This window comes from Corapipo altera, unplaced genomic scaffold, assembly GCF_003945725.1.
Source record: "Corapipo altera isolate COAL_440 unplaced genomic scaffold, ASM394572v1 0, whole genome shotgun sequence".
Classification (NCBI taxonomy): Eukaryota; Metazoa; Chordata; class Aves; order Passeriformes; family Pipridae; genus Corapipo; species Corapipo altera.
In genome coordinates this window covers 42,401,023-42,416,115 of record NW_020884872.1, presented here as the reverse complement: position 1 = coordinate 42,416,115, position 15,093 = coordinate 42,401,023, and positions in this window count along the sequence as shown.

Genomic DNA, 15,093 nt, shown 5'->3' with positions numbered 1-15,093 from the left:
GAAACTGCATTACTCTAAATCCCCCATCTTCTCTCTCTCTTAGAGGAATAGCAAAATGTATGGGATTTATTTGATACTGTTCTAATGTCTAAGATACTTCTGCAGAAATCCTGCATTGCAAAAAAACCTATTGCAGAAATAAGCAGATGAAAGAAAACACACTGGAAATTATGTGCAGCTCCAGTGATGGTATAAGCATAGTTTATTGACCTTCCATTTTTTCTTTTTTTTTTTCTTTTTTATAGTGATGTTATTTTTTAAATTGTGAGTTGAGTATTTGTGATGACAGTACTGACAATGTTTGTCAACAGAAATCCTGCTTTGATGCATCCAGACAGGTATAAGGCTGAATGGTTCACAGGATTAGAAATGGGATAAAGAATAGTAAGCTTTGCATTCGTAATTCAGGAATATTTCAGTATTAGTACCTACTAATTGGTATTGTACAATTTAGTTTTGCGGCTAATTTGCAGTAGAAGCTGTTGTTAACAGGCAAATATTCATAAGTTTCTTAGACAGCTGAGATCATTAAATCATAGAAATGTAAAGCTCAAAGTGTCTTGAAGAGATCATCTAATTCATCACCTATACTGAAAGCAGGATCAAGTACATCCATATGTGACAGATGCTGGTGAATATTCTGTGAGAAAGCTTTTCCTGAGTTCAAACATAAATTTTCTTTTCTGCAAATTATCTCTTCCTATCTGCCATGGCCACAAGGAACTCAAGGATCGTTGTGTTTTCTGCTCCAGCTCCTGCTCACTCCAGTCAAATGCTTCTCCCCTTGCTCCCTCCTACTCTCAGCTGCACCTCATGGGCTTCTTCTGGCTTTCCCTCATTAAAATTACATGTTTTGGTCTTTTAGTGTCTTCTTGTTTTCATCTGGGCTCTTCAGTTTGTCTAGTCTAACTTGCCCCAAAACAGTGGAAAAGATCCACTAGTGCTAAATAGAAGAAAATAAATACTTCCAGTGTCTCATATGATAACTGCTGACTGACAACTGCTTTTGTTCTGCAGCAGTGGCATGTACAGATAGTGATGACTCATACATTTAGGGAGTCATTATAAATCCTCAGACCCTCTCTATCATACTGCTAAGTTTCCAGTCTGTTATTTGATCATTTGGTATTGTATTGACACCCCGTCCAACACCGCTCCACCCTTCTTTTTTTTTCCTTTTTTTTTTTTTCCTAGTATCACACTTAGGATTATGTCAGTAGGTTTATTTGGCTCACCAGGTTCACGTGGCATTCTGGTTGTCTGCACAATTTTTTAGAAACTTCCCCAGAGTCATGGCATGCCCTGTGAGCCCTGTAAGCAAAGTCTCTTCTGTACCACTCTGCTGAATGAAGCTGAGTCCGGGGCAGATTTCTGTAGTTATGGTCGCCCGTTGTCCACAGCTTACTAAAGAAACATCAGCAACATTTCATGTGTTGTTTTTCAATGTGTTTTGCACCATCTGGGGCTACTCTGACTTGTCCCATGAAGACATTAGATCTGTTTGAGATGTCCTGTGTTTTCTGCTGGTTTCCAGATGCTAGGTCTTGTGCCCAAGCAGGGTAGGCTGCTCCCAATAGGTCTGTGTCATATTTATGAGCCTTGTGTATGGAGACTTAAATGTGTCTGGTTATGTCTCTCTCCTTCTCCCCGTGATTCTTCAGATGTTACTGTAGATTATTGCCTTATTCTTCCTTTTACCTCTGACCCTATTTAAAAAGAAATAGTATTTACTATGAACAGATTTTTGATTTCTCACAGTGTCAAAATATAAATGTGTGTAATTCTAGAGCTTTGGCATGTTTTCTTATTTCCCTCAAAAGTGGACAGAGAAAGAATCTTTACTCCAGGCTTCTTTTCTTGCGTATTTTATTAAGATCCATTGATAAAGATTTTCTAAAGACATTATTCCATTAATTTCTTAGAGTCACAATAATTAAAAATAAAAATTATTTGTTCTAGAAATTAGATATATGCTTTTATTTTTTTTCCTCAGCTGTATAGGGAAACCGTCGTGTACAAAACATGTCAGTAACTTAACTGTTGTTAGACTGCAGTGTCAATATGTACAGAGATGTCATACATAAGTAAAAGATTGAAATAATATGTTTCTCTTTTTCTGATTTTAATTATTCTTTACCTTTACAAAGAGTTAAGTGCTTTCAGAATAAATATTTTCAAACTGCTGAATAAATCCTTTGAAACTACATATAAGCCCTGTGTAAAGACAGTCAGCAAAGCTGATAAGTATAATTTTAGAAATGAAGCTGAGTGGCTCAGTTTTTGCTGTGGAAGAGATGTAACTTCAGTAAATGAGAACATTTATACATTTTATTTAGTTGAGGCAGTTGTTGCTGATCTTACATTTTCATTTTTTAATATAAATTGAAACATTTCCAGTAATTACATATATGTTGATATTAAACCTTTCACTGAAGATAGTAATCATATTGATATAAATACATTGCACAAGGATAGTAATACTTGAAGTAGCTTATTTTATGTTAATCCAAAATGAATAGCTAGAAATAACTTGAAAACCGTTCTTGAGTATCATTTTTCAACATTATTTGAAATAATGGGGATTGTTTGAACCTTTTTTATCACTATGTCTCCAGAATACATGCATTAATTTTAATTCCCTTTGAAGATGATTGCCACAGGAAATTAGCCTTTATTATTACATTGGCCTTATACAGCTGAATAAAGTTTGAAAAAACAAAGATCAAAAAAGAAAAAAGTACTTTGCCTACTACACCTTCATTTTCTTCTCTGTTTTTGTTTTGGTTTGGTTTGGTTTTGTTGTTGTTGTTTTTTTTTTTCCCCAAGAGAAATCACTGGTTAACTTCTGGTGAAATTGCTTCTTTCTCAGTTAACAGTGTTTCTAAAGCATGTTTGGGATTAAATGATCTAGCTATAGATTGGGTAGATACTGCTGAGACTTGGACATGGATTCTTTTAAACATTTGAATGAACTTTCCTGTTACTGAACCTGAGAAAGCTTTGTCAAACATCAAGAGTTACCATCTGCATAAAGCAATTTTTACCTTCCCAAATCACTTTCTTTTGCATTCAAGAGTTAAACCTCCATGTCAACTAAGAAAAAAAAAAATACCAGAGGAGCATCTGAATGTAAATGCATACCATGCTTCTTGGTATATTTTAAAGCATGGCTGAATTTTATTTGCAGTGTTTTTATTATTTCTTCTGAGATATGAATGTTTACAGACATTTTAAAGTCCGTGTATGACAGATACAAACCTAAACATCTAGATTGTTGTCATTTAACAAATTCTGAGGACCTCTCTACAATTTGCTGGGGAAGCCTTCCTGAAAAAGAGAGAGAGAGAGCAGAGGTAGTTCAAAGGACAGTTTCTAGCTGTTGGTGGGCTCCAGTTCTGATTTGAACTCTGTGAGCTGCAGCGGAAGACTGTGACTTATGACTGATGAAGTGGATTAATGTTGTTGTATCCAGAGGTTTCTGGCAGTTATTTTATCTGTGGAGATACTGGATTGCACAGTCTGACAGTTGTTATTGGTGGCAGGGTAGAGAGCCTCTTGGATGCACCATGTCAAGACAGAGAATTAAGTACCTTCACAGGCTGTCTTCAACTCTCACCCCATGTCATTTATTTTGACTTCCGTTATTTCTTTATTTCCAGTGATTGGCAAAATCATTGCAAAATATCTAAAGCTGTACATGGATGAGGAAAAAATAACTTCACATGGTACCTCCTAAAAAAATCCCAGTTGTATCACGGCCTTTGTTTTGGTTCTAGTGCTGAAGTGAATATTCAGTTTTAAAAGAAAGAATCCCATCTTTTAATACAAAGAAAATAAAACATCTTTTTATTGCAAAGGTAATTATGCATTTTAGGTATGGGTGCCTCATTTATATATCCTTATGTGAGATTATGCCATAGAGATTACGTTTCAACATAGATACACAAAGATGTTTCAATGGCAAAGTTTTCTTTCTGGTGTTTTACTATTGGTTTAGGTTTCAGGTGAAAGTTTGCAAAGTTTCTCTTTGCCATAAGAGGAAGCTTTATGTGATGGATCTTTAACATATTAGCCACTGGCAGGTATTGCAATTGCCTGGATGAAATTTTCAAAGCGTGTTAGTTCAGTGTTATGAGTAGATGGTTTGCAGTATCCCAGTTTCTCTTTTAAGCTTGACTCAGAAATGTACAATGTTCAGTGTTTCTGTGCAAGAATATATGTTAGTTTATTTGTAAAGCAAGTAGGTTACTGCAGCAGAGGGAAAGTAGCTGACAGGCTGGGGGGCAGGGCCATCCTTTGGATTTGCAGCAGGCCACGGGAACAAGCCCACAGGGTCCTAGATCACGACTGGCATAACCCCGTGTGGTAATACTCACAGGAGTGACTGCCATGTTGCAGTTCTGCAGGAGGAGAACCTTGGTCCAGGCCTGTAACAACCTGCTCATCAGCCTGAAAGCAGGTACAGTTAGATTAGATATAAGGAACTATATCTAATTATATCTATGCCACTATCTGTAGAACATTACAGAGAAAACAGACTGTTTTGGAAGTGAGTAATGAAAGGACAAGAAGTGCTCTCACAAACTCCAATGCAAATGATTTTAACTGAATATAAGGAATAACAATAATTTAGAGCAGAAGTAGTTTATAGGAAGAAAAAAACTCTACAAAGAGATATTGGAATCAACTTCAGTCTTTTCCCTGGAGAATTTCTAAAGTCCGCTGACTTGAATCACTGATCCAGCAATCTGATCCAGTTTTTCCATTAAGTGCCATCTTGAGTAGAAGCCTGGACTAATCTCCTCCAGAGGTCCCTCCCAGACTCAATCTCTCTGTGGTTCTTTGAAGGCAGCTAGCAGGAAGCCCTAGGAAAAAAATGTAGTTGAAAATATGAAAGGGATTTACTCTCACTTTCTTTAACTTGCTTAGTGTGGACATAATATAATTTATTACATCAAAGAACAGAAAGTGCAGATCATAATAAAACCAATAAATTACAAGAGAACAAACTAGTTGGGCTGATGAGTCAGATCTCATTGCAAATAAATCTAAGGGAAAAACATTTACAAGCAATGGCAGTTCCCCCTAGAAATTATATTTAAGGGAGAAGCACAAACTGTCTCAATACTTGTGACGCCTAGAAAGTAGCTCCCTTAAGTAAGCCTTGACTTCAGTGCTTGAGACCCAGGAAAGAAAAAGCATCTTCAGAAAGTGGAAACTAGGTCAAATTACCAAATTAGTGTAAATGAAATAACACTAATAGGAAAGGGGACAAAACTGGAAAAGCCAAGATACAGAATTATGCATGACATAAAAAAAGGACATAAAGAGAAACTAAAAGTCATTTTGTAAACACATTAGTAATCAGAGCAAAGAAAATAAAAACGTTGATATTCTATCAAACAGGGAAGGAAATAAACTGAAAAATGGTATTAAACCTGCAAAAGTGTTTAATATCTTTTTCAGTTTTCCTTAACTGGAGCTACTCGGCATTAATACAACTACTTAGCCTAGGAATGGGCTAAGATGTCAGACTGGAACGATGAAAGAGCTTCTGAAAGACTACATAGAACCAATTATGTATTTGAAAATAATCTGTGTTTAATGAAGTTTATTGTACAGCATTTAAGTAACTAGATGAAGTCTTCTCAAGATCCATTAGCAGTTCTCTGTTGTGAAGATGGAGAAAGTTTCAGAAAATTCAAAAAGAGCCGACTCGATGCCTGCTTTTATAAAGGAGAGAAAGGGAGAGCTGGGGAATTACAGACCCATCACCATAATTTAAATGTCATTTAAAAAAAACCCCAACAACTGGAACAAATAAATCAAATGAACTGTAAACACCTGCAGAATAGCAGGGAGATGAGTAATAGCCAACATGAATTTATCAAGGAGAACTTGTGTGATACCAATCCAATATCCTTTTGTGACAGCATAACAGTTCTTGAGAAGGTGATGAACCAGGTGTCATCTCTCTTGCCAAATAAATCTTCCGACATTGTTTCACATGACATTTTCATAAGAAAGCATGAGAAAAGGAAATTACACTACTATTATGTGATCATGTAATTAGTGGGGAAACTATGCAGAGTTTATTGTTCCCTGTCAAGCTAACGTGTTCTGTAGGAATAGGTCCTCAATCTTGTATATTTGCACAGTCTTAGTAATGGCACAGACAGTGAAATAAAGACTAGTCTAATGAAATTTCCACCAAAATGGGTTGGAGACGAGGATGAGCAGAATCGGCAAGCTGGATGAGAATTCAAAAATTGATGAGTTTTAAAAAAAAAACAACCCAAAGCCCCAAACACCACAATTCTGTGATGACAAAGGCAAGTTCTTATTTTTGGTAAAAAAAAAATCCTAATACAAAGAGAAAAATGTTTAGAATTGAACCTTTATAGTCATTGATGTTATCTCCATAATTGTAGTGATAATTCTTGGTCTCAGTGTTTTAAGAAAAGTTTTAAATAATGTAAATAAGATACTTTACACTACATAATTCATTATGAAGATAATGATGGGAAAATTACATATAAATCTTCCAATGTCCTTATCTTTGATCTTATTACAAATTTGTTGCTAGTAAGAAAGGTAGAGCTTACACTTTTGAATTTTATGAAAATGTACTTTGTCTGTTTCCAAAACTTAGAAACCAGTACATTTTCATTTTACATTCATAACTTCTTGTTTTCTAGGTAATAATGATAATTTTTCCCATGCTACTCCGGAACAATTGTACTTGGTTTTTAGTCCACGAATTTAGACTATAGAGTCATAATATTTTTGGTAACTAACAAAAAAAAAAAAAAATCAGCTTTTATAGTGTTTTCAGCCAAGAGTTTTCTAAAATATATTCCTGAGAAATGTTAAGGGCCTAGCATTTGTATCATATCTTCCTACATGCCTTAGAAATTCTCTCCAGTGGATGCAAATCCAAATTTTAGGTCATGGGTTTTCACTTATGCATCATTATAGTCTTTCACAATTGGACTCAGTATTAATGCAGTTAATACTATAGGTGATATTTCTATAGGTGTGATTATTGTAGACTCTGTTGTTTACATCTTTCCACTTCTACACATATAATCTCATTGCATTTATTTTTTCTCATTTTCATGCTGTAGCCACCCTGACCATATGTTAGCAAAGTGTATTTCCAATAGATGTCTCATACAAAATACAAAAAAGAAGTAAAAATTGTGTATTAAGTTCACCTAAACTAAAAAACATGCATCGAATAAAATTCTACAATTTGTTGGTGCTCTTAAATTTTATTGAGGCTTATGTGATCTTACTGTAAAATGAGTAAACTAAGAAAATTTTCAGACTAAGAGTACTGCAATCTTTCTTCAAAATAGAAAGGATCTAATGATAAATTTAGAAAAGAGGCATTATCTCTGGTTCATATTTGTTAGTTAAATACCACTGTATTCTTTAAGAGATGACAAAGCATTTAGCTTTAAATTCTCCATATTCAAAGCTGGGGGGGAGAACAGTCAAAACACTTGCCTCTTAATTTCCTATTCCAGAATTTATGTGCATGCAGGCAGTTTAACGTTTTTAAAAATCTTTGAGCAGGATTTACAGAGAATCAGGAGGGGAAACAATGAATTCACTGCTACAGTGAAGAAGAATTTTGTCAAATTAGTGACATTCAGGTTAGATTCTGGTGACTGGATTTACAGCTGCTAATTTTAGATATGTAGGTATCACAGCTCATTTAAGTCACGCTGGGCCACTGTCACTGAAAAATACTTTCAAAGATACAGTCTAGAAAGCAGACAAAGTCCACACAAATACATAAAAATAATAGTAATGTTCTGCGATAACAACTTAATCATTACCAATTCTTCTGGAATTTGTTTTGATAAAATTAATCATGAGGTACTCATTTGGGATTAATGTGGATGAAGTACTTAAAGGATTTCGGTGTTAACTGACCATTGTACTGCAATGTTCCTACATGAAGTTTGAGCTCGGGAGCATCACACACTGAAGATGACTTGGTTGTAAGGTAGCTCCAGAGCTACAGAAGTATTTTCTGTATGAGTATATTATTTAGGTATGGGAATGGTTCTACACCCTTATTGCACAAGCTGAAATCTGCATGTAGTGTCCTTTGTGGTTTGCTTTTGAACTTAATTGAAATTGCTGATCAATTAATTTAGATCTATTTAAGTCAGAGAGTACCTATGCATAAAAAGATGGTAAGTTTAACCAGCAGGAATGAAGCATTTACAGCTGAATTGCCTACATTTTGTGTAAGTTACCAACCACTGGCTTTTGAATGTTGCTTTGCTTTTATTAACTTTGTCTTGAAACTAAACTGCATAGGATCAGTATAGATATTTGAACTGTTAAAACTGTGCTTTTAATTCAGGACCAGCTTCTTTTACACTAAGCACCTGTCATAGAATCAGAGAATCAACCAGGTTGGAAAAGACCTCTGAGATCATCAAGTCCAACCCTTGATCCACTACTGCCATGGTTACTAGACCATGGCACTAAATGCCACATCCAGTCTCATCTTAGAAACCTCCAGGGACAGTGAATCCACCACCTCCCTGGGCAGCCCATTCCAATGTCTGATTACTCTCTCTGTAAAAAATTTCTTCCCAATATCTAACCTAAACCTCCCCTGGCAGAGCTAAAGACCATGCCCTCTCGTCTTACTGATAGTTGCCTATCAGAAGAGACCAACCCCCACCTGGCTACAACCTCCTTTCTGGTTGCTGTAGAGAGTGATGAGGTCTCCCATGAGCCTCCTCTTCTCCAGGCTAAACAACCCCAGCTCCCTCAACCTCTCCTCATAGGACTTGTGTTCGAGTCCCTTCACCAGCCTCATTGCTCTTCTCTGGACCTGCTCCAGCACCTCAATATCCTTCCTGAACTGAGGGGCCCGGAACTGGACACAGTAATGGGCAGTAGATTCAAATAATGTGAAATCTAAAGGAACAGTGGTTGTAATAGCTGTAAATGGTTACCTTTATGGTTGCAGACTGGTTTTCCATCTGCCTCCTTCTTTTTGTGATCTCATTCTCATATCTTACTGAAACTATCATCTTTTGGACTGTGCCAATTTAAGTCTTTTTGAGTATATGTTTTTAATTTCTATTTTGGAAAATCTTCAGTGAAGTTTGAGGTCTTCCTGTGAAGTGACACCTTTGACTCTAAGGTTATCATTCATCTTCTGTCTTTTACAATTTCTAGTGAATTGGGAAATGCTTTTATCTGAATTCAGTCCATTTTTATAGACTAACTAAAGGTAGATTTACTCTATGGAAGAGAATACAGAACAAAGGTTACTAACCTTAGTCTGACTTGCACCTACTACGTGTCACAGCGCACTACTCTACAGAGACGCTAGCTGGTGTCCCCAAATGCATATTAACTGAAAAATTGCTGCAATTTCTAACAGAGATATTGAAAGAGAAATGTGTTTTGCGCAACTTGTATTGAAAAAGGGGGGGTGGGGAATATAAAAATAATCAACCGCAAACTTCATGCCTGGCAAGTGATTCAGGGGATTGCTGGCAGTTGCTAGAGAAACAAACAGAAGAGGTTATCAACCATGCTGCCCAGAAGTCAGAAATATTATGTGTTTTCTGTGTTCAGTGTCTGACAGGAAGTATACAACTTGTGTGTGGGCAAGAATATATATGGTATTCTGTGTTCTGGGGGTGAAGTAATGGAATCTTGCTTTGTAAGTGAAAGCAGACTAAAACCATAAAGCGTTAGTGTTGCTTTGTTTTAAAATCTCATGGTTTTAATCATATTCTTTGTGATTGAGAGCTGAGAAGGAACTTGAGCAAAATTCAGCACTTGCAATTGTTTAATTAAAAACAAAATCAAAACCTGAAAATTAATTTCTAAAGTTTTTCTCAGTTGTCAAAGTCCACAGGCAGAGCAGACTGAGGTGTCTATTTCATCAGTAGATAAAACAATAAATACAAATCCAGTCCACGGTGACTAAGTCAAGTTCAGAAATTTTAGACAAATAATTCAGGTCAGATCTGGTATTAAAATATGTTATTTCACTAGAGTGTGAAATATTATTTAGGAAAGCAGAGAGCATTATTTATAGTTTTGCAGATTACCTACTTTACTCATTTTGCTAAACTCCTCTACTGTAACATGGAGTGGTAAATGTTTCAGGGTAGACTTTATGAAGAAATGAAGCGGTAAATTGCATTATGTTTTGTATTATCACTGTCAGCCGCTAAACAATGTGGCATCAAATTGAGCTCATATGTACAACAGCTTTTACTAGAAAAAACATAAATTCTAAGCAACTCGTTCTGTACATAGCAAGTTTTCTTCCTCATGCAGTCTCAAGTTGTTTTTCTCTGAACTTTTTGAGTGTATTCCAGAGGATTGTGAGCCCAGGTTCAATAGTTTTTGAAGTCTGCAAAGACATTTCATTTAGTCCATCAAAGCAGGGAGGATGCTCTGGTCTGGCTGAATTGTGCTGGCTGTGGCATCTCACTGAATGCCCTCTTACATATGGGCCCCTCACAGCCTGTATATGCTGTGGGTAGCATTCATATATATACATTCAGTACAGGCATCAGTGCTAACAGCTCCAGTACTGGGTGTCTCCTGCAGCCATCATCATGTGTCAGGAAAGGGGCTATGACCCACCATCCTCAGCTGCTGATAAGGAGATATCTGGCTCTGAAAGTCAAAGAATCTGAACCAAGAGTAAGAATTTAAAATGCATTAGTTGGGAAATGCTAAGTCCCTGTCTGGATATTTTGGTAAATTAAGTGGTCTTTCTTCATAAGAAACTGGTCTACATCTGCCTGGTTGCACGCATAGATGTATTTAATATGTATTAAAGGTACATCCTTGGTCAATTGGCTTCATGTACCATCTAGAAAAAGTTATTTGCTGTGGATAATAAATGGTATAGAGATCAAACTGCTCAGTAATTTCACTAAGCCCCTGCAAAGGTCAGAGCAATCACAAAGTTATTGTTTGGACTTACTCCTTTATCTGCCTCTGAGCAGGTCAGTCTCTTCTGGAATTAAACTACAATGGTCATATTGATGGCAGGAAAACCTGAGGAAGAGCAGAACATACTCTAGGCAAATAAATAAATAAGAGGAGATGGAATTAAACACCTGACTGTGATTTACTGTTTAATATACACTCTGTTCATGGTGAGTCACAAGTTAGAGATGACCAATTCCACTTATCACAGAGTACATTATTCTTCATTACCACCCATTTAAAGATCATTACAGTGTAAGTAAAAAGCACTTCTGGAAAGAAAGAGAGATGAATGAAATTTAAAATGGTAAGCACCCAGAGGTTTTTATGTTTCCCTGCTGTGTGTCACTTTTTAGTATGACACTTTTTCCTCCATTAAGCAAATCACTTTTAAAAAATTTGCTTCATCTTTCACATCTGAAAATGAAGGTTCTCTCTATCTCAGCTCACAAAAAAAAGAATCCTGAAGGCTTTTTCTTGACCAAACCCCTTTTAGCTTGTGGGAGGGGAAGAGTATGAGATGAAAATAAATGTCATGGGTCTTCTAAGGAGAATTTTCGTTTTCACATACCTTATTGATGGGCACTTTGTTTCCAAAACTTCTTTATGCATGTTTTAGAAACTTTTCTTTTATTGTTTTCAGATATTTTAAAAATTCTCAGTAAAGAAACCTATTAGTAGCAACAAAATTGGTCAGTCATTGTACAGATATTATTAGAAAGTAAAAACTGTTTTTTTATAAATAAAAACCTTGTAGCAAAATCACACCCTAGAAGCTACAGTACTTGTGTCAAAAAAATTGTACTGGTGGAAACAGTTCAACTATAAAACAGCTGTGTGCACTGATGGCTGAAGAAATTACCATTTTAGTGTAATGGCTCATATTGTTGAAAAACTCCACTAAAGATGATGAAAAAAAAGAACATTAAATGTTTTTTATTATAAAATATTATTAACTTTTCACATGATTGGGCCATATGAAAGAGATGGAAGAGGAAAAGGTAATTTAAAAAATAATTAAAATTGATATTTGCAAAAGGTTTATTACCTAGATTTTTAATAAGGTTTTCTACTAGCTGCTCTTGTCCCTGCTGTTCCAGATTTTTCTGCTAGAAATCAGTCATAGATTTTAACAGTAATTTACCTGTCACCAGGAATTTTAATTGTCAGTGTGATCATTTATTAAAAAAAAGAGGTTGATCTGCCTTCTGCTATGCAGCATCTATTTCCAGAGATTCAAAAAAAACAATTGTGCAGCCATGTCCTGTACAATAGAAATAACACTGCAGGAAGAAAAACTACTCTGTATGAGCAATTGTCTAGTGATAATATTTCTGAAGGTGTAAATACCAATGAGGGGTCTCGTGCTATGGGCTATGGTATATGCTGCCTTGGAGGAACTGCTTTTATATCACTAGAGATATTTGAAAGTCTTTTCACCAAAGAAGTCTGTGCACTAAGGAAAAAAGGGACTTTTAAAGTAATTGCCCTTTATCCCGGCTCTGCTCAAGGTAGCAATGGGGCAGGAACAGGATGGGGACAGATGCTGCTCTCCTGGAGTAATAAATGCTTGGGTTTGGTATTTGAAACCCACAATCCTGTCTAACAGACTACATGGTTAAATGTACATAGATCCTCATTGATAAAGGATGTGTCATGGGTTAAAAAGGGGTTTCCCCTGGAGTTGGAAAGTGGTTAATCTCAGGGGGTGGTGTTCTTGGTGTTGACCCAATCAGTGCCCCTGCAAAATTAAACATATTACAACAGGCCAGAAAAGAAGAGATTACGTAGCTGGAGGAAGAGGTAGCCATGGTTTGAGACCATGAGGAGAGAGGGACCAGGGAGCCCCGCTGGGGGTCAAGGCCCCCCAGCCCCCGGCTGGGCCTGCAGAAACTCAAAATAGTGTTAGACTGAACCGGGTCCTGTAGCCAAAAGATGAGGGAAGTTTCCTCCACTGTGAGTGGGCAGCAGAAAGATGCCAAAGAAGCAGCAGAGACAGCACTGAATAGAGAACTGTGGCTGAAAGCCAAGAAGATAGCCAGCAGCAGCAAAGATGGCATGGAGCCAAGCTAAGAGACAGAGAGATGTCCGACGGAGAGACAGAGAACCAAGCTCAGTAGAGACTGTTTGGGGTGAGACTGCCTTTATTTCCCCAACCCCTTGAGACCCCTCTTGGAAGGAGGGAGTGGACTCCCACTTGAAGGAAGTCCTGAAATGCAGCAGCTAGAGAGAGAGAGAAGCCAAAAGCTCAGAGACATCCTGGAACTGGACCAGGACAGCCAGAAGGAATGTGGGGGAAGTGGCCTTCCTTTCCCCCCCCTTCCCCTTTTGCCTTATTGGCAGTTTGAGACAGAGCACAGGAGCTCTGTTAGAACGCTTGGGGCAAAAACTGAACTGAGAGCTGCCCTAAATGTTCTGACTCAGGGGGAATTTAACCCCCCTGAGGAAGGGACTTTCATGAGATGCCTTGCATCCCATGATATGACTGTGGTAGGGCGAGTTTTGTCCCTGCTTTGTGAGTCCACAGGAGAGAGACCTTCAGCTGAAGTCGAAGGCCCGAGGGGCGAGAGAAAACCCTTGTGTTGTAATGAAGAGAGATTTTCCAGCTACAACAAATCCAACTACGACTACTGCCTTGAAGAAGAGAGACACTGCTGCCCTGAAACTGGAAAGGACCTTTTCTTCTTTCCTTCTGAACTTTTTTGGAGGGAAAGGAGGGATTTGATCTATGTAAATATATTGCTTTACCCTAGGAGAGATAGTTAGATTTGTTGTATATAATGTATTATATTTATTGTGTAGTAATAAATTTTAATATAATTTTCCTCATGCTAGCAAATGTGTTATGTCTGAAAACCCTCTCACACTGAAACAAACTGGGGGGGGCGGGGCTTGGAAATTGGATTTTTGGCGGTCTCAAACCACGACAGGATGGAACTAAGTAATTTTTTGCAGTAAGATAAAAAAGAAGGCTCGTAATGAATAGTAAATCAAAATGGTATAGTAAATGATATAGTAAATATCAATTTGCTATTTAATAGTAAACAGTAATAGTAAACTACTATTTGGTAATTTATAAATTAGTACATTGAATAGTAAATAATAAATCAAGATTTTTCATAACTAAGGCTTCTAGTTTTGTTCTCTAACTATGGCAAAATACTGTTTCTCCTTTTTCTATATAATTAAAAATATAATTTTCGTACCAAACTTACACGTATAAAAAACATGAACTCTTAACTGTTGGGAACACAGGCCGTTTTCATCCTTTACTTTAGGCATCTGCTTGAGTCACTGCAGCTAGAAGGGTAGTTGGCTATTGATGCCTTAAACCCCTAATGGTTTTTATTTTTCTAATACTTGTAAGTTTTATAAGTAGTGGAAGTAGACTCTAAAAGCAGCATCCCTCCCTCCTTTGTCCCTTATCCCTTTCCCTTCTTCCATAGCACCCTTGTTTACACATTCCTTAACCCTCTTACCCCATTCTATGCTCCCTATATCAATCCTACTCCTGAAACCAGTAGAAATGTTTAGTCTTTTGTGAAGGCAAGGCCTAGATTGTTGGCAGAACAGCATATCAGGGCCTAAACCACAGAACACTGTCAAAAACTGGGTAAGTATGTACCCTTTGTGCTCTGAGGGAGATCAAGGTGGGATGAATAGGGGGTCCCAAAAAGCCCCTGACCCATTTTCAGGGGGTGGACCCGGGGCGGACCAGAGTAAAGGCCACAGGATGGACACATCTGGGGTTGGATGGATGGTATTATAAAAATGTAACCTCTCAGGCACAGGGGCACGTCTTGTAACATCTTCTGCCTTGGTAAAATAAACCCTTTCTTATCTCACCCCTAATTAACTGCTCCGGGAGATTTTTCAGCACCATAAATCCCATGGCAACACTATGAACCCTCTACTATTAGAGGAGTAAGTTAAGGCTTAAGATGCTCTGAGAAAGACTGTGTATATCCATCTTCATTGGCTCTAGAAGGAACTTATTAAAATTCAAACTTAGATAGCTCAGATTTCATACATGTTGGTCATTGTTGCTAGATTTGGGGTACCAGACTGTGTGATCCACACTGAAATTTAGTATTCTCG